The sequence below is a fragment of the Hyla sarda genome, chromosome 1 (assembly GCF_029499605.1).
Source record: "Hyla sarda isolate aHylSar1 chromosome 1, aHylSar1.hap1, whole genome shotgun sequence".
NCBI lineage: Eukaryota > Metazoa > Chordata > Amphibia > Anura > Hylidae > Hyla > Hyla sarda.
Window position 1 is genome coordinate 49729015 of NC_079189.1, and position 20693 is coordinate 49749707.

General features: G+C 40.2%; 1 protein-coding gene across 11 annotated transcripts in view; it reads left to right on the forward strand.

The window, feature by feature from the left end:
• The window catches only part of GRK4 (G protein-coupled receptor kinase 4), a 304831-nt gene that overhangs the window by 82312 nt on the left and 201826 nt on the right, over positions 1–20693 (forward strand). Inside the window, exon 1 of one of the 11 annotated variants that reach the window (XM_056555015.1) lies at positions 5081–5100. The exons of the other annotated variants lie outside the window; for them this stretch is intronic. The gene's annotated coding sequence lies outside the window, so the exon portion shown is untranslated. Of the gene's footprint in view, positions 1–5080; positions 5101–20693 lie in introns of those variants that run through there. 11 annotated transcript variants of the gene reach the window in all.

The window sequence follows — 20693 nt, forward strand, 5'->3', positions numbered from 1 at the left end:
TGACTGCTGCAGTGGGTGCCCGGGAATATGCGATTGCCGGCCCCAGCTGCCGATCATCGCCAGCACACTCGCAGCGCTGTGATCGTGAATGGATGTATATACACGTCCATTGGCGTTAAACGGATACTCCGCCCCTAGCATCTTATCCCCTATCCAAAGAATAGGCGATAAGATAACAGATCGCAGGAGTCCCGCTGCTGGAGACCCCCGGGATCTCCGCTGCAGCACCCCGCTATCATTACTGCACAAACTCGCTCTGTGCATATTGACTGGCGATACAGGGGCCAGAGCATCGTGACGTCACGGCACCGCCCCCTCATGATGTCACGGCCCGCCCGCTTAATGCAAGTCTATGGGAGGGGGGGGTTATGGCCGCCATGCCCCCTCCCATAGACTTGTATTGAGGGGGCGGAGCTGAGATGTCACGATGCTCCTGTTTTGTCTGTCAATACGCACAGAGCGAGTTTGCTCTGTGCAGTAATGATAGCGGGGTGCTGCAGCAGGGGTCTCCAGCGGCGGGACCCCTGCGATCTGACATCTTAGCTTACCCCCTATCCTTTGGATAGGGGATAAGATGCTAAGGGCGGAGTACCCCTTTTAAGTTACAGGAAAAATAGACATGTGTTTATGTATACGTCCATTTGCCGGAAGGGGTTAAGAAATTGCATTTTTATTAGCCAGCTTTCCATCAGTTGGAAACACTTCATGTCCTCTTTGCATGACTACAGTATTGATATGAGACCTGCATACACAAGGCTTTTGTATTAGTAAAGATTACAACCTTTGTTAGCTCGCTGACATTTGTGACTGAAAATGTGACGTGAGAAAAGAATAGTCTGCAGTATGGTAAATTGCAATGAAGTGCATTGATGTCATAAACGCATAAGCAAGTCGATTCTATATACTAAGTAAACTAGTAAGGAAAAATAAATGGTTTATACAAGTACGCAGTGATGGCAGATTACAGTCACATGGACGTAGCTAGATATCCATTGCGTTTCAGTATTCACTAAAACAAGGCAAGGTAGTAACCAGCTAAGATCCAAAGCTTTATATGCTTAGAAAGAGGAATGTCCAGCAGAAGCAAGATCCTATAAAACACTTGGTTCTTTATTAGATCATAATAAAAGCAAGTTTACACAACCAGAACAGATAAGAATGCAGGTCTGACGAGTTTCGGCTTGATGCCTTAATCATAGACCATGAAGGCTGATGAGTACCACTGAAAATGTGTGTGCTGTTTAATTTGGTTTTACATTGCAATGACCAGGAAAGGCTGTTGTAAGTTAAACACTGTGTAACCTTAGAGATCACCCGTAGTTTACCTAGAAAATCCTTCTCTATGAAAAGTTGCACACTCAGAGATGACTGACCTGTTTTTGTTGTGATTCTTAATGTGCTTTCTGTCCAGTGTCGGTGGGCCCGTTAGACCCTCGTCCACTGTCCGATGTCAGATTTAGATTAGTTAGACAGATTCTGGTTTCCTGTCTCGTGCTGTAGACACAAGTAATCCATTGGGCTTGTGACATCCTCACATCCTCACATGGTCACGAAGCTTCTGGCTGTAAATCACCCCCTGCCTTTATTTTTATAATTTGTTAGTTTTGTTCCTTAATATTGCTCTGTATTTTCTGCTCAGTCTCAGTCAGGTGTGACATCATCTGAAGCCAAACAGGGGAGAACTTCCTCCCACACTCTGCTATGCCCAGAGCAGTTCAGTGGGAGATGAGCTATGATTGGCTAAGGCTGCACACACCCCCTCAGCATTTCCTGATTTTGGATTTCTGCCAGGCCAGCAGGAGTCCAAAATCTGTGCAAAAGATGGGGGGAAATGTGCTCTGGACAAGTAGGGAAACACCTAGTTGCAGCTTTGTTAAACACAAATGAAACTTAGAAAACTTAAGTTTTTTCAAACAAAGTACATAAGAAAGATTTTTTTATTTACCATAAAGAGTGCAATAGCACAAATTGGTTTTAATGACCATGCGCATTTAAAGCTTAAAGGGGTTATCCAGGAAAAAACTTTTTTTTTTAATATCAAATGGCTCCAGAAAGTTAAACAGATCTGTAAATTTCTTCTATTTTAAAAATCTTAATCCTTTCAGTACTTATGAGCTGCTGAAGTTAAGGTTGCTCATTTCTGTCTTGGTGCTCTCTGATGATACGTGTCTCTGGAACTGCCCAGTTTAGAAGCAAATCCCCATAGCAAACCTCTTCTAAACTGGGCGGTCCCGAGACACGTGTCATCAGATAGCACTTAGACAGAAAAGAACAACCTTAACTTCAGAAGCTCATAAGTACTGAAAGGATTAAGATTTCTTAATAGAAGTAATTTACAAATTTGTTTAACTTTCTGGAGCCAGTTGAGATATATATAAAAGTTTTTTCCTGGAAAACCCCTTTAAGTCCAAAGTTTCAGGCCCATGTGATTGTCATCTCCAGCACGAGGAGACATTGGCCATACTGGGCAATACAGTTGCCGTACCACACTCAGAGAAGTTCCGTACATGAGTTTTGTTCCTCAGAAAAGAGCTCCTACAGGCAACTTCACTTAGCGTGGTTGCTTTGGCAACTGTACTGCCCAGCATGGCCTACGTCTTTCTGCGCTGGAGCTGGGGATTGCATGGGTGTAAAATTTTGGACTTGTGCTTTAAAACAGGAGAGTGGTCAATTGGAACAATGGGAGGGACTATAAAACCTCTTCTAAGATGGATCCTTACATTGGGTGAGGTTAAAGATTATGGTTGTTCCCAGTCAACAATGTGTAAAATGTGGGGCAAGTATAAAGAAAAAGGAAAGGCTTGAAAAGGGGTAGACCAAGAAAGGCTTCAAAGCGGCAGGATAGAATTCTAAAATCAATAGCCCATGAAAAAGCAAAACACATTAAAGGGGTACTCTGGTGGAAACCTTTTTTTTTTTATTTTATTTTTGTAATCAACTGGTGCCAGGAAGTTAAACAGATTTGCAAATTACTTCTATTAAAAAAATCTTAATCCTTCCAGTACTTATTAGCAGCTGTATACTACAGAGGAAATTCTTTTCTTTTTGGATTTCTTTTCTGTCACAACCACAGTGCTCTCTGCTGACACCTCTGTCCATGTCAGGAACTTTCCAGAGCAGCATATGTTTGCTATGGGGATTTTCTCCTGCTCTGGACAGTTCCTGACATGGACAGAGGTGTCAGCAGAGAGCACTGTGGTCATGACAGAAAAGAAATCTAAAAAGTAAAGAACTTCCTGTAGATCATTACGCTGCTAATAAGTACTGGAAGGATTAAGATTTTTTAATAGAAGTAATTTACAAATCTGTTAAACTTTCTGGCATCAGTTGATTTAAAAAAGAAGTTTTCTACTGGAATATCCCTTGAAAAGCAAAAGGGCGGAGTCAGTAATTGTCAAAGGACTGTAACAAATTGTAAACTCCATCGAAGTGAAATTCCATTTCATTAAGCAAATCTAAAAAGTTATGCGATCGGTAGGTTTTTCTGATGGAGTAAACTTGCGTACCCAGAGGAAAGCCAAGCAAACACTGGGAGAACATACAAACTGGATGGTGTTCCCCTTTAGGTTTAAACCCAGGACTCCAGCCCTGCAAGGCAACAGTGCTAACCACTGAGCCACCATACATATAAAGACGAGCGAAAATCGGAGTTAAACCCTAAACTGTCGAAAACAAGGTTACAATAGGCTAAAGAGAATGGAGGATTGGCGGTAAGTGATGAATCGCCAAACTAAGTTGACTAGAGAGATGATTCTGGAACATTTGCCTGGAGAAACATATAAAGAGGACGCCTGAAAAAAAAAAAAAAAATCATGTTTCCCATAATTAATGATACAGTGTTACATGTTAGGTAAAAGAAAATATGCGCACACGCTATCTGAACAGTCAATGCGCACGTTTTTCTCATGCTATCGATAGAAAATAGTTCCATCATTTTTTCTTTTATTTGATCTAGAAAACATCTGTCATTAATTTAAAATGACCTTTCATGTACTAGAAGAATGTTTCATGAAGCCATCATTTTTTCTAAATCCTATTTCTCATTTATCTATTTATTATGAACTAAAAGAGGAGGGTGACCATACTCTAAGCACAGGGTTTCCATAATATTTGCCAAGGTTTTTTTTTATATCAGTGAGGGCTTAAATTGAATCTCCGCTCTTACATAGTGCCAGAACTTGTCCCTATGGTATTATTAAAGGGGTACTCCGGTGAAAACCTTTTTTCTTTTAAATTAACTGGTGGCAGAAAGTTGAACATATTTGTAAATTACTTCTATCAAAAAATCTTAATCCTTCCAGTACTTATTAGCTTCTGAATGCTACAGAGTAAATTCCTTTCTTTTTGGAACACTGATGACATCACGAGCACAGTGCTCTCTGCTGACATCTCTGTCCATTTTAGCAACCATGCAGAGCAGATGTATGCTAAGGGCAGCATGGTAGCTCAGTGGTTAGCACTGCTGCCCTGCAGTGCTGGGGACTTGGGTTCAAATCCCACTAAGGACAACAATAAATAAAGCATTATTATTATTATAATAATGCCAGCAGAGAGAACTGTGCTCGTGATGTCATCAGAGAGCATTCCAAAAAGAAAAGAATTTCCTCTGTAGTATTCAGCAGCTAAGAAGTACAGGAAGGATTAAGATTTTTTAATAGAAGTAATTTACAAATATGTTTAACTTTCTGCCACCAGTTGATTTAAAAGGAAAAAGGTTTTCACCGGAGTACCCCTTTAATAAATCCACCCCTGTGTAAATGCTGCTTGATAAATATCCATTGGGGAGCTTAATCAAAACCTGTGCAGAGGAAGAGTGGTGCAGTTGCCCATAGCAACCAATCAGATTGCTTCTTTCGTTTTCCACAGGCCTCTTTAGAGGCCTGTGGAAAATGAAAGAAGCAATCTGATTGGTTGCTGTGGGCAACTGCACCACTCTTCCTCTGCACAGGTTTTTGATAAATCTCCCCCCATGTGAACAACGAGCAATGTTCTTACCTACTCAAAGGAAATCAATCAGACTTAGGAATGTCAGGCATCTGCAAGTCTGTGTGGACATGTTGTAACTTTGGAAGGGATTTCCTTTCCGGTACAGCGTAGTCGGTAATGTTTAGCAGTTTTTAAGTGCATTTCAAACACTTGTTGATTTGTTATGCTTTTTTTATTGGAACTTTTACTTTCATCTCTGCTTAACAGGCAATTAAAAGAAGAGCTTATTAACTTTGTGTACAGTTCTGGAAAGGCGTCTGTTCTGTGAAAGGAGCTGCCTTGGTTTGTGTCGTTCTAATAAAGTTTCCGCATGTTGTGCTTTTCTCTTGATTTTGTGGTCAGTTTACAACAGGACATTTGTATCATTCTTTGTGAAGTATTGTACAGTTTGACAAAAACAGTAAGGATATCAGTGGAATGATTGAACAATGTGTGCTTATAGGTTTTTTTATTCTTTATTGAGAGGTTTCCCTGCTTTGTTCTGAATGGTCCTGTTTTTTGGCACTGAAAATGCAGCTGCCACACAAAGCCCTATTACTAATGTCCGAAATTCAATAGAAGAAAACATTTTGATGATTTTTCTTTCAAATCTTAAGTTCACAGGAAGCCGTGTAGAGTATTTTCCTGTATGGAAAGGCGTATGTAGTTTTAAATCTGACTTTTCTGAAATCAAAGGAAATCTTAAAGGGTACCTCTCATCAAAAAAAACTTTTGATATATTATAGATTAATGTATGCAGAATAACTTTACAATTGCATGTTATTAAAAAATATGCTTCTTTCTATTTAATTTTCCACTTTGAAGAAATGACCACTAGGGGTCTCCCTACCAGTCCTGGCAGCAAGCATTTCAGACTCATGCTGGAGTCCTAAACACCACGAGCTGCCAGTCTGCTTTGTTCACAAAGGAGAACACTCAGAGCTGCCAGCCTGCTTTGTTCACAGCCTGTTTGGCTGTGAACAAAGCAAGCTGGCAGCTCTGAGTGTTTAGGACTCCAGCATGAGTCAGAAATGCTTGCTGACAGGACTGATCGGGAAAAATACAATAGAAAGAAGCATATTTTTCATTAACATGCTATTGGAAAGTTATTCAACATTCATTCATCTAAAATATATCAAAAGTTTATTTGATGAGAGGTACCCTTTAACATGTATCTGGCATTTAAAAATCTTTAAAAAAAAAAACAAACAAAAAAAATTGGGTGGCTGTGTGATTTATAGTGCTCTTACCATTATCACATTTGTAAGAGCCCCCTTTTTGTTAAACAACTATTTCTCATTCTCTCCAATTGATGTGGAGGGGCCAGATCTGGGCTGTTGGCCAGTAGTACACACACACTTACTTCCTACATTAGTTGACTGTACAATCACAGCACAGGACTTATTCCCATCTGCTATGCCATGACATTGTGCTGGTGAAAGTTTTTTTTTTTTTTGAAAAGGATGTCCCTGTTCTGTGCTGATCATATACTCCGTACAGTACTGTAGATGGCATGTGGCTGGAGTAAGGGTTTCGCAAAGTTTTGTGTGAACAGATTTAAAAAAACAGCAGATCATAGAAGGGGTTACACTAAGCCCTGAGCTGCTGCTAAAGACAAACCTAAACTAAAAGGAGGGGTAGATAGCATGGTGTACGGTACAGCAGCACAGCAAGGAAGGGGTTATAGCACTGAAACTGCTGCTAGGATGAAGAGAGCGTTTTGATTTACCTTCTGAGGGTACGTTCACACAGCCACATTACCAGCGGAATTTCCGCAGCATATTTGACTTCAATGGGTCCAAAGGAAAATTTGCAAATCTTCCTCTGTTGCAGATTTTCTGCTTACCTATTGAAGTCAACGGTAGCAAAATCCGCCGCGGAAATTCCACAGGTAATCCGCCCATGAGTATTATATGGAGAATGGACGCAGCTTGCACCTTTTTTTTTTCTCTTAACCCTGCATATAGCATGAATACATGCTCCCACTTCCTGTATTCTATCTTGTTTTCTGTAACTAGAGATGGATTTCCTCCTAAAAGGCAGTTGGCAGCAGATTACAAATAAAAAACGCCTAGTGGGCAAGATTTTAAAGCAGATTTTTTATTTATTTATTTTTTTATAAGCCATTTGGTTAAGGAAATGATTTATAGAAATATTTTTTTGTGTGTTTTTTTCAAACCCTGTTATAGCAACATTTCCCCCCCCCCCCCCCCCGAACATTTGGGGGGAGATTTATCAGAACCTGTGCAAAGGAAAAGTTGACCAGTTGCCCATAGCAACCAATCAGATTATGTCTTTCATTTTTCAAATGACTTTTCAAAAATGAAAGAAGCAATCTGGTTGCTATTGAAAACTGGGCAACTTTTCTTCTGCACAGGTTTTGATAAAGCTCCCTCTTGGTATCTACAGCTCCTATCCTGATGACCTGTGTTTATCCATGGTTACAGACTACAAATCTCTGTGGGGGAGATTTATCAAAACCTGTTTAGGGGAAGAGTGACACAGTTGCCCATTGCAACCGATCAGATTCCTTTAAAAAAAAAAAAAAAACTCTGAAAAATAAAGGAAGCAACCTGATTGGTAGCTATGGGCAACTGCACCACTCTCCCCCATCACAAGTTTTAATAAATCTTCCCCCTGTGTGTCTTCACACCATGGGACCAGCAGTCTTACCCACTGCAAGAATACAGACATTGTTCAGACACAATTACAATCTGTTTATAATCTGTCAGCCAGTTAAATTCCCATTAGGCTAAGTTTCCACTTGGTTTTTTTTCTGGCAGTTTTTGGATATCTGCCACTGCAGTTTTTGAGCCAAAGTCAGAAGTGGATCCATAAGGGAGGAGAAGTGTAAGTCCTTCCTTTATATTTCCTATTCCTTTTGACTACACTTCTGGCTTTGGCTCAAAAACTGCAGTGGCAGATATCCAAAAACTGCCAGAAAAAAAACAAGTGGAAACTTAGCCTTACTATAATCAGTTAGCAAGTTCTGGTCACCAGCTTTCTAAAAAAAAAAAAATGCAAAAAATATGTTAACGATCCATTAAAAATATACTTAAATAAACATGGATAAAAAGAACTGAAGCTTCATGTTTATTTTGGTATTTTTTTATGGATCTTTAATAATTTTTTTGCATTTTATATGAAGCTGGTGACTACAACGTGCCTATATTTTGGATTATGACTAAGGTTGCAGATTGCAACCGAATCGCATCACCTTGTATGCCTCTTATCTTGTTTGGTGAATAAAGCATGAAAAAGTGATTTCCGAGCCTGCTCTGGACTATTCTTCATTTTCAAGTATCCACAAGGGACGTGGTCCTTCCCAGTCCATGTCGCTTTGGGCTAAACAGGGTGAGGTGAACACCTTTTCTCTTGGACTGTACATTTTGGATGTGTACACCGGACTTGACCGCCTGTTTCAAGTTGTCCATGCTTCATTTTAAAACAAAGCATGACCTGACTGAATACGTGTTCAGACTTAAGCTGGTAATCTGACTAGCGACTTGGCCTATTTTTGTATTCTGCATTATGTCTATTGTCAGCCTTACATTTTCAATAAATTTAATTTTACCGTAACATCCAGAGTATACTGCTGTATGTTAACCAATTACTGGAGAATGACCATTTGAAGATAACTGCTATTGGTACTGGTACAGCTAATGATGGACCTTCACAAGCTGTGTTTTTTTTTATTTTTTATTTATTTCTTTAATCATGCCTCGTGTGGGTGGACAATTTTCTGTTCCTCTCCTAGTTGTTTGGGTTTTTTGTTTTTGCCACGCATCTAGAAGTTCTTCAATACTGCGTGACTAACACCTTTTTTCTATCTTACGTACTTACTTCATCAACAGGACAACCCTGTGTCCCTGATCAAAGACTGGTGATGCAGCTCCTCTTACGCTAGTATATTCTTTTTTTTTATGAACTGTTGACCTACTTGTACCAAACACCTGCATCCAGCGCTAACGTACGAGGCATGAGGATGTATTTATTACCCGTGAGCTCATATAATTACACAGCAAAGCTTCCTGTTTAATACAAAGTGAGGAGAACACTGATGGAACACCAGGGAAAGTCATCAAATGGGAATGTGTTTTGAGTATCCTTCATTGTATTTACACGTTTTAGTAAAAGGACACAATTAAGTATTTTTTTTATTTTTTTTTTAGCTTTTTTATGCGTTTTTTTCTATCACGATATCCAGAGCAAGTTTGCCTGTTTAAAAAAAAAAAGCCCTTAAAAGGTGCAAAAAGAAAAAGAGAAAATGTAACTACTAATTAAAATGGTTTGTATGTATGTGTGTGTGTGTGTGTGTGTGTGTGTGTGTATATATTAGTGTCTATATTTTTCCATATAGACATCTGGCAACAAAAAATTTAAAAGGGAAAAAATTGTCAACATTGACCTACTTGACCTAGTTCTTCTCAAAAGAACTCTGTATGGGTCTGACTTCTCTCACCTCAAGTGATCAGCTGTTTTCTCCAAGGGAAAATCACAACCAGATTCAAAGTATAGCATTGTATGCAAGTTGTTTAGAGGAATGGCTGTTTGTATAGGGAATGAATGTTTTAGGTCTAGTAGAGCGTTCTTCGTTCTAGCACTCATTGCTGGTCTCAAGCGAAGGACCTGCTTTATTATGTCAGTCTGCGCCTATACCTCTTTTAAAGTAAGTTATAGACATATTTGGTCTCAGTGAGTGCCCCACTCACTGATCAAAGGTCAACACTGTCAGATTTCAAAAACTTTTTATATCTTGTACATCTTGGCAAAACATTTAACCTTTCTAAGGCTGGGTTCACACCACATTTTTGCAATACAGTTTTATATCAGGTTTTTGATTAAAAAAAAACGGATTCCTCTGACTAAACTGTATCAAAACATGTGTACAAAGTTTTATCTGTATACAGTTGAAAAACGTGTTCGGTTTGAAAAATGATGTCCGGTTGCATCAGTATTTTAAGAAACAAAACATATATGTTTGGAACTTTTCACTCCATTATGAATAAAGTTTCACTTGTTTGATTGAAATTCCAAGAAAAAAAACTGTGCAAAGTCAAAAAAACGTATGGTGAAAACTGGATGGAACCGTTCACACATACAGGTCTGTACGGTTCCCATTGACTCCCTTGTAAAAAAAAAAAAAGTATACGGTTTAACACTGTTTTCTGTCCAGAAAAAAAAAAAAGTTAAAAACCTTGTGGTTTGAAAAACGGAGACAACCGTATACAATATGGTGCATACGGTTTTGAATGCAAAGTCTATGGCCACGGTTTGCTGTATGGTTGCATACGGTTTAAAAAAAAAAAAAAGGATCCTAAAACTTTATAGAAAAATCGTAGTGTGAACCCATCCTAATATATGTCTTAAAAATGTACCTTTTTATAGAAATCATAGCTTATAAAAAGACCACTAGGGGTCCCCATACCATCGAGAAAATAATCCTGTCTGCCTGCAGCATCATCATTGTCCCAGCTGAAGTACAGTCTGGGACAAAGTCCAGGAAGTATGAGTGGGACTAGCACTCCTCTGTGCTCACGCCTGTCCTATCAGACTGTAGCATGAAAACAGAGAGGAAAAGGTTATAGAGCAGTCTACAGTAATGGGATGAGGAGACCCAGCACCACACAGCAGACATAGGGAGGAAGTGAATGCATGGTGAGTGAGGGTGGGCTCAGTGCTTGTCTCGGACATTCCCCTTCCTGAGCAGTGGATGTCAAAATGACATCTCCTAAGTATAGATTTACAGTCCTGGTGAAGCCTTATTTTTTGTTATTGGAAGAGCCAGTCAGGTGTGGTGTTGTCACATAATTTTTTTTGTGGGTACAAATTTACATAATTATCTATATCAAGATCCCACCTGGTTTAGTTCATCTGCCCTGTGAAAACAGAGCCTGTGCAGTGGTCAATGCTGGTCCTCCAGAAATCACTTGTTTTCGCCATAATGTACCATTATATTTCAGCCATTTAATAGAATGACCGTTCATGTAATGCCTGAAGGAATTTTTTAATGGAGATCCTGCCTGGCTTAGTTCACGAGCCCTGTAAGAAAGGACGCCTAAGGCTTCTTCCATTAACAAAACATGTTTTATAAAATTTACTGTTAATGGAGTTGTTAAAATTTTATAAATAAATAGCCATAAATTATAGGTAAGTCACTAGATGTCTTGATGCCTTTTTGAAGGAGTTTGCCCACAAATGCTAATTATCTCCTTATCATGGGGGTAACTGTCTGATCCTTGGTTGGACTCCCTCTGCCAAGCTATCTTCAGAAAGGTGAACAAAGTTCAGTGTTTGGGTGTGTTTGGTGGCATCCATAGAGAATGAATAAAGCAATGTTGCGCATGCACAAACACCACCCCCATTCTCAGGAAAGACTTCTGGAGATTGTGTGGGTCTCATCGGTTGGACCCCATGTGATCATATATGCTATACAAGGTTGGAGATAGCTGTACTGAGCATAGGGTTTAACTAGTATTAGTATGGAAAAACATTTAAGCATATGCTCACATGAGGAGTAGCTTTGGATTTTCTTGGCTTTGTCTGGATTTCGTGGGCAGAAAGTGCATTCTAATACTAGTAAAGTGGTTGAGGTTTAATAAAACGAAAGATCTGGTCCACATGCTGTGGAAAGAGTCCTTGTGGACCTGCAGTGCTATTACCACAGGGATTTCCTGTTGCAATTTTCCGCCTGCAATTGTGGACTAAAATTCAAGATTTCTGTATGTATGCAAAAGCTGACACTATTGGCCCTGTTTGTTCCAGCTCAAGTAGATTTTCCCAAACTATTTCCAGGCTACATTCCCCTCATCATTTTATTTTTTTTTTACATTTTCCGTTTTCTTACGTAAGACTATAAAACCCTTTTTAGTTTTTGTCCAAACTGCTGTAATTATTATTTCAATCCCAATGTCTAAATATAAATCAGAGTTCCTTCTCTGCACCTTACACTGCGCTCATTCCATCTCCCCTGACACTGACCGCTCCCTATGTCTGGAATGTTCTCCCACTGAAGATGTCCTAGGCCAGCTCCATCCCACCTCCCTAAAATCCTGGACCTGGAAAATAAATGTTGCACGCCAGGATCTTAAATTTTTTTTAATAATTTTTTGTGAGATTTTTACTAGTGTGTATTTTAATGTTTTACATTCTTTAGGAAATAGTCCTAATTGTCTTCCTACTTATAAAAACTGTCATGGCTGATATTACTAGAATAAAGTAGGAAGACACTGCCAATGTGTTCTAATGAAAAAAGGGCTTACAGACGAATGCAACTTATCCCCTATCTTCATCTGATGGCAGGAAGACTCTGTTACCCATTTTCAGGGGAGACTCTGATCGCCATTCTGGAGATTTGAGGGGTCCCAGAAGTCAGACACTCAGCGAACAGATGTTATTTCCTATTCTGAGGATAGGGGATAAGGTGTATTTATGGGAAAACTCCTTTTAGTACACAGTTTGCTTGTGAGTGTAGGTTTTGCCCAATTGGTCCCACCATCAGTGGTGGCTATATGAAGGGTGCTCTTGCATTGCAGAGACCAGATTTTTACCATGTACTCTTGGTTGAATTAAGGTTGGTAAATGCCTCAATGAAAAAAAAAAATTATAATATAGGATAAAACACTGTTAGAGACGACAATATTGGAAAAATAGAATTAGATTTTCGTTAAGAATCAATTGCACCCATCCGTGAACTGTGTGGTATTGCAGCTGTTCGGAAACAGAACCCTTCGCCTGAGGTATTTCAGGTGCCTATACACCTTCAACAGCTTTTTCCTCCTGACTTTCCTATTTATAAGGACCCTTGACTCGGCCGAGCATGCATGTGTTTTCAGTGGGGAGAGGGGGGAGTAAGTCACAGCCATACAACTCTGGCAGCAGCTTATCTCTAAGGAGAAATGCTTGATGCCTCTTTTCTCAGGCACCTATGTTGTATAAAAATTAGTAGGAATCCATTCATATAAGATAGTTGAGCAGTCTCAACATTGGTGAGTTTGGGCAAAATTTCTCTTATTTGTATGGTGGCCTTTAGATACAGGGCTATGGAGGCAAACAGAATCTTTGGGGAAGGTATGCAAATAAACGCTCCTCCAAAAGAAAACTTGTCTTTAGTGTGCCACCTATAGGTAACCACCCCGTACGTCAATATCCGACCTTGAAACATAAGCCCTGCGGGAAGGAAAGACTAGCTACAGTGTTACTCAAGGGCTTCTGTTTACTGATGATTTTATGTTTTTGGGGGAAACATGGATTGTGTAAAATGTTGGCACATGTAAGTTGATCTGACATGAGTCATTTTTCATTCTTGAATTCTTTTATGTATTGAAAGCATTTTTATGTCTTTGTATGTAAATTATTATTATTTTTTTTTTTTTACTCCTTTGCCTTATAAGAGATACACTGCCTCTGGTTCATGTCTTCAGATTTTTTTTTATAGAGTAATTCACAAAAGGAATTTGTTGCAAGAGTGCCTTGGCAGTGGATAAGAGATTTATTTTCAGCTTATCTGTTCAGTATTTTCAAGCAGCTGCTCATTCATAACTTTTTCTGTTTTATACGTATATTAACTCAAGAAGTTTACGATTCATGTCTGCGATAAAAATAGATTGTATCTGTCCACAAGAGAAAAATAAAGTCGTAGATGTGTGCCATGTGGAAGGTTATATGCCCAGTTTACTTTAAAAAGATTTCCTTCTTTATTCTGTAACTTTACCTAATTAAAAATGTTAAGTAAAAAAAAAAAATCTGACTGATTTTAAGAGAAGTATATGAATCTTCCCATCATTGAACTAAATGAGTTTTCACTAGCTAAAGACCCCACCGATGTCCAGATCAAAGTGGGAAAAAAAGGCTACACATGTACTATTGCCTCTATGGAAATCAATGGAAACATCAAGATTTTTTTTTTTTTTTATTGCTTTTTCAAAAATAACAATAGTTGTTCACGACATCTGTAGGGACATACATAGCTAGAAATACAAATATTTGGCATATACATACATATAGGCTCATGTGGCACAGACCTCTCCGTCGATGCAATTGGCATTACACACGAAAAGTCCTTTAGGGCTCGTGAACAAAAACCATGAAAGAACCATCAAAACATATAGAACCAGGTGCTCATCACTTGCTGCTATCCACAAGATATCCCCATTCATATAGGTCTCTTTGTATGAGAGTAATAAAGTCTTAACTAAATACGTATACACAATCGTATTTTTTAGGAAGCATACAATGACCTAACACATGAACAAAATGTCACGTGAACAAAGTTCAAGGTCAGAAAGTCAGTACAGCCCAAGATATTGCACACGGTCGCCTCCCTGTCACCCTAATACGTTAGTGCCTCAATCACCCTTAGTGCCCCCAGGTTGCCTTTTAATGCCTCCAGGGCATACCATTTTGTCAGTTCGTACTTTTTCATCAGGTGTTGCCTATCCTCCTCGGATATAACCTTAACAATAAATTCTCACTTCTTGGTGAAAAATGCTTTGGCGTGTTTGTCAGGGTCCTTGTGTGTTTATAGAAACAAAACAACAACAAACACTCCTTTTAAATCCACCCATGCTTTGGTGATCCTTTTCTCTTTTTGTTTACTAAATTCCAAGATAAACCCCACTTTAGGGTGCATTTACATCTAGAATTTGTTGATCCGGCAGACAGATATGGCTGGAGAATTTCAAAATCTCCTCCTGCTGGATCCACGTCTTACCCCATTGATTTCACTCAATGAGCCACCCAGAGTAAGGAAGGGTCTCTGGTTTGTTTCTGGCCATATCCGGTTTTCGAACCAGACTGAAAAGCATAGCAGACAAAGGTTTTTACTTCTGTTAAAAAAAGGATATGAGCCAACCAGAGACACTACCAACCAACTAAATCTTTTTGGGTCTTAGGGTATGTTCACATGGAATGGGAGCCCCGTTGATTGAAATGGGACATTTGTGCTTTAAGACTCGATATGCCAAGTCTTGCTTAAGGTTCTGTGGAATTATGCCATTGCACAACGAAATTATGAAATTATGTTAAAGATCTATTGGATGAGGTTTTGAGGATTTGATAAAAATGTGAAAAGGATTTCCTTGTCAATTCCTCAAGAAATATTTATATATATTATAACTATTTTATTTCTATCTATTTTTAACCTTCTTGTATTGCGTCTAAGCCCATTTTCATCTTAAAGGGGTACTCTGTTGCTTAATCATCTTATCCCCTATCCAAAGATAGGGGATAAGATGCCTGATCGAGTCCCGCCGCTGGGGACCCCCAGGATCATGCACGCGGCACCCCGTTTGTAATCAGTGCCCGGAGCGTATTCGCTCCGGAACTGATTACCGGTGACCGCAGGGCCGGCGGCGTGTGACGTCCCGCCACGTGTGACATCACGCTCTGCCCCTCAATGCAAGCCTACGGGAGGGGGCATGATAGTACCCCTTTAAGGACAAGAGCATTTTTTGCACATCTGAACACTATAATTCTAAGCATTAATAACTCTAGGATGCTTTTAGTTATGAATTTGATTCCGAGATTTGTTTGTTTTTTCGTGACGACATATACTTTAACGTGGTAAATTTTCGTTGATTCTTGCATCATTTCTTGGTGAAAATTAAATTTCATGAAAAATTTGAAGATTTTGCTTTTTTTTTTTTTTTACTTGAAGCTCTCTGCTTGTGAGAAAAATAGACATGCCAAATAAATTATATAATTATTCACTTATACAATATGTCTACTTTTATGTTTGCATCATAAAGTTGATATGTATTTACTTTTGGAAATCAAAGTTCAGCAGCAATATTCCAATTTTTAACAAAATTTTCTAAATCAGAATTTTTCAGGGACCAGTTCAGTTTTGAAGTGGATTTGACGGGCCTTGATATTAAAATACCCCATAAATTACCCCATTATAAAAACTGTACCCCTCAAAGTATTTGAGGACATTCAGAAAGTGTGTGAACCCTTTAGATGTTTCACAGGAATAGCAGGAAAGTGAAGGAGAAAATTCTAAATCTTCATTTTTTACACTCTAATGTTCTTGTAGACCCAGTTTTTGAATTTTTACAAGGGGGTAAAAGGAGATAAATACCCCCCCCCTACCCCAAAATTTGTAACCCAATTTCTCTCTAGTAAGGAAATACCTCATATGTGTATGTCAAGTGCTCTGTGGGTGCACTACAAGGCTCAGAAGGTAAGGAGCGACAAAGGGATTTTGGAGAGTGAGTTTTTCTGAAATGGTTTTTGGGGGGCGTGTCACATTTAGGAAGCCCCTATGGTGCCAGAATAGCAAGGAATGTACAAGGGGTACAGTGAGCCTTAACACCCCACAGGTGTTTGATAAATGTTCATTAAACGGGGATGGGAAAATGCTGGGGTTACCCTAAATTTTTCATTTTCACAAGTGGTAATAAATTTGTAAATACATTTCTTCGGAGTAAGGATCATACCATATTTGACGTAAACTGCTCTGCGGGTGCACACCAGGTCTCAGAAGAGCAGGAGCATCATTCAGCTTTTGGAGAATTTTGTCAGGGGCCTTAAGCGTAAAATGACAAAATAGTGTTTTTTTCACAAAAATGCCAATTTTACCCCAAATTTTTCATTTGCACAAGGGGTAATAGGAGAAAATGCCCCTCAAATGTTGTAACCCCATTGCTTCTGAGTATGGAAATACCCCATATGTGGACGTAACATGCTGTTCGGGCGCACTACAGGGCTCGAGTCATAGAGCTATGTTTGCATTTGAGGCCTATGGCATATCAGTAGCTGACGGTTACATACATTCAGCGGAAAATCAAAGAAAGGAACATCCACGCATGACCCCATTCCACACAGTACACCCCCTGGGGAAGGTGTATAGGGGGGAACTGGACATTTGGAACAGATGGGTGTTCCCTTAATGTATTTTCCAGGAATGCATGAAGTGTACTATGGGGGGGGGGGTGTGAAAATTACAATGTTACTACTGATATGCAGAATGATGACCCAGAGCATAGCCAAAAGTTAAAAAAAATATGCCCTCCCCCAACCCTATGTTCTGAATCATCATTCTGGGATTGTGATGTGTGTGGCTATCTCTAACCTGTTGCCTCAAATGCGCACACCGCTCAGGTGGAGAGAGAGCACTGCTGCGCATTTCAGGCAACCTAAAAGAGACCCTGATGCTAGTGACTCAGTGACCCATGACCCATTTTTGGACTTATGTGTTTTTGTTTTTTTTATAAGAGTTTTTTGGGCAATTTAGTAGTTTATGGGGTTAAAATTTGGAATGTACTCTGGACTTGGTACATTGGGGTCAAATTATGGGAAAATATAATGAAAAGGGAAAATGTAGAACTCCATGGAAGTGTGATACTCCCTGAAGCAGTTTTTAATACAGAGGCCCGGGTGATCAAGGCAAGTGTCACATTGAGTGGTGGTGTGCTTCCGTATCCCCCTCTTGTGAAACACTCTGCATTTTTTTTTGGGATCGTCCCTTCTTTCCAGTGTGGGGGATCCTGGCACCTATATTTCCAGTTCATTGGGAACCCTGGCCTGCTCTTTCCCGGTCGCCAAAGATCAGGGCCCTTAGGACTTCTTCTTGGAACTGGAGGTATGTTCCTGTGTACTGCGTATTGGGACAGTACAAAAGAGTTGTACATGGCAACCTGTACCAAGTAGACCGCAACTTTTTTGTACCATACCCTTGTTTTCCGCATTTTGTTGAATGGCTTGAGGACTTGATCAGAGAGATCAACTCTCCCCATATACTGATTGTAGCCCAGAATACAGTCAGGCTTGAGGACCGTTGTTGTGGTACCTCGTACAGGGACAGGTGAGCTGCCGTTACCATGAATTGTGGTCAGCATAAAGACATCCCTCTTATCTTTACACCTGACCAGCAGCAGGTTTTCATGGGTAAGGGCACGGGACTCACCCTTGGGCATAGGTGTCTGGAGAAAATTTAGAGGGAGGCCTCTCTGGTTCCTCCGCACGGTCCCACAAGTGGACGTGGATCTGGCGGCAAGCAATATGAACAGAGGGATGCTGGTATAAAAGTTGTCCACGTACACGTGGTAACCCTTATCCAGCAAGGAATGTGTGGAGGGGGCAGGGGGGGGGGGAGGCAGGGAAGTGTGTATGTATGTGTTTTTGGTGCAAACTTTATATAGTGGTGTGTGAAAAAATATCACACAGTTATAACAAAAAAAAACAAAAAAAAAACGTTGCGGCCAAAATAATTAACAACTGTGGCCAAATGCAGTGCCCTGAATCCCTAATAGGGCCTGGGTCATGCTGCAAAATGTGCGGCGGACCCTTGAGGACCTAATATGGGGTCGGGGAATTTTTTTTTTTTTCTACAAACTCCTACCTGTCCCTTCACACACAACTCACCCGGACTACAGGTGGCTGGAGGCCACTTCTTCTGCCCTGAGGGGCACAGATCTGGTCAGAGGGGGGTCCCTGGCTCCTTCTCTCAGCTCTGCCCGCTGAATGAACTCTGTGGGCTAGCAGAGCTGAGAGAAGGGGATATTAACCCCTCCTCTGCCAGCTGCTATTGGTCCTACCAATAGCAGCTCATCTGAATTCACCGACTATCTGCAGCGCCGACATGGGGGGTCTTAGAATCATTTCAGCAGGCATCCCAGTGAGGATCGTAATTCCCACGGGCGTACAGGTACGCCCTTGGTCCTTAAGTACCAGGACGTAAAGGCATACCTGTATGCCCTTGTTCCTTAAGTGGTTAAAGGGGTACTCCGGTGCTTACACATCTTATCCCCTATCCCTGGGGACGCCCGGGATCATGCACGGGGCACCCCGTTTGTAATCAGTCCCCGGAGCGTGTTCGCTTCGGGTCTGATTATGGTCGACCGCACGGCCGGCGGCGTGTGACGTCACGCCTCCGCCCCAGTGTGACGTCACGCTCCGCCCCTCAATGCAAGCTTACGGGAGGGGGTGTGATTGCTATCAAGAGTCGGCTCGCTCAGTTATCCATGCCGAAAACATTGCCGTGTGTGGGCATTCTATTGAAATGTTTCATACACCATAAATTAGGGCAATAAGTGTGATCTCTAAGTGGGAGATTTATCAAAACCTATCCCAAGGAAAAGTTGCCCAGTTCCCATAGCAACCAATTAGATTGATTCTTTCATTTTTAAAAAGACCTCCGCAAAATGAAAGAAGAAATCTGATTGGTTGCTGTGGGCAACTTGGCAACTTTTCCTTTGCCCAGGTTTTGATAAATATCCCCCCAAATGTTTACTAATTTTAATATTTAGGAGATTGTCGTGCTTCACAACTATGAAATGCCTGTTGTTTAGTCTACTGTAAATGCAATGCTTGAGATTAGGGACTATATTAGATTTAGTTAACTGTTGGGTGATTACTGTTCTGTGAAACCAAGCATCTCGTGCAGCTTTGTTTGCTTTCAATAGGATTAAAAGATTTTCTTTTATCACCTCGGATCTTTCTCTTGTTAAGAGATTTAAAGCTTTGGCCATAAATTTTATGACTTTGAGAAACTTGTTACAACTAATAGTCCTATTAGGAATCCCCTGATCCCTTGAACTTGGGAAGTGTGCATGCTTTCTGGGTCTTTTAAAGGGAAACTATGATGAAAATCGGACTCTTTAATTGTAATTATTCATCAGGGAGTCAGTGGATTGCTTCAGCTAGCAGAAAGTATATACTTTATCAGCTTTTATCGGTATGTACGTTATACCTTTTATCCCAATGGTATTCTGCTACTTAGTGCACACTATTGAAGTTCTGAGGTGGAACTTCTGACGCGGATAGGTGAAAGAACAAACATATTCACCCATTTTGCGAAATTCTGCCCGGAAAAGCCCATTGTCAATGAGACTTTAAGTTGCAGGGGTTAATTTCCACTACAAATTCTGTGCAAAATTAACTCCGATTCCGGGCACCACTGATCTGCGGATTTAGTGAGGAAATTCCTTGCTGAATTTCCATAGTTTGCATGGGCCCTTACAGGCCTCAGTACTTGGTAGTGATGCCAGTAAGTAAAGCCAATGAGCGTTTGGTGGTTACTGCAGCTATAAATTTTTACATGTTCTTACTATTGTCTATTCTCTGCTGGTGATATTTATAATAAGCCAAAGGTGTCTAGGTATTTTTAGGGGGTCTACCACCAGTTTTAGCTATATTAAAGGGGTTGTCCCCTGTGGTTTCAAGAATGGGGACCCTAATCTCCCATTGGAATAGAGTGGCAGGTTGGTTCTCAAGAGGGCAATTGCACTATTTGCCTCTTGAGAATGCCGTAACGGCAAAACATGTAGAGGCTGGCAATATAGTGTTTACATTTTAAACGATATCCAGTGGGACTTTAGGTATCTGCAGTACCTGTTCGTTTTCATTTGGAGTGTATATCTCCAGAGATATACTAATAAAAGTAAATTTTTAGGGGTATATCAATAGGGGTGTTTTACCCCGGGCTGCGGCCCAGGAGTTCAGTAAATAAGTGTTTAAGAGGGCCCCTTATGCCCTTTGGGTTATCTCTATAATAATGGTAAAACCCCTTAAATGAGACTATGCAGGTTGCAGTGTCAAGGGAACCCTCATAGGGCCTATTCTACTATATTTTCAAATTAAGCCTTTTTCAAGGTTCCATTTTTGTTATTCTCCTGTTTGTGCCATTTTTACTCTGCTACTGTACTTAAACTGGCCATACACTTCCGATTGCTTTTGGGTGTATGCTCTCTCCTGACTATTTCATACATTGAATGGGCAGTGTCGCC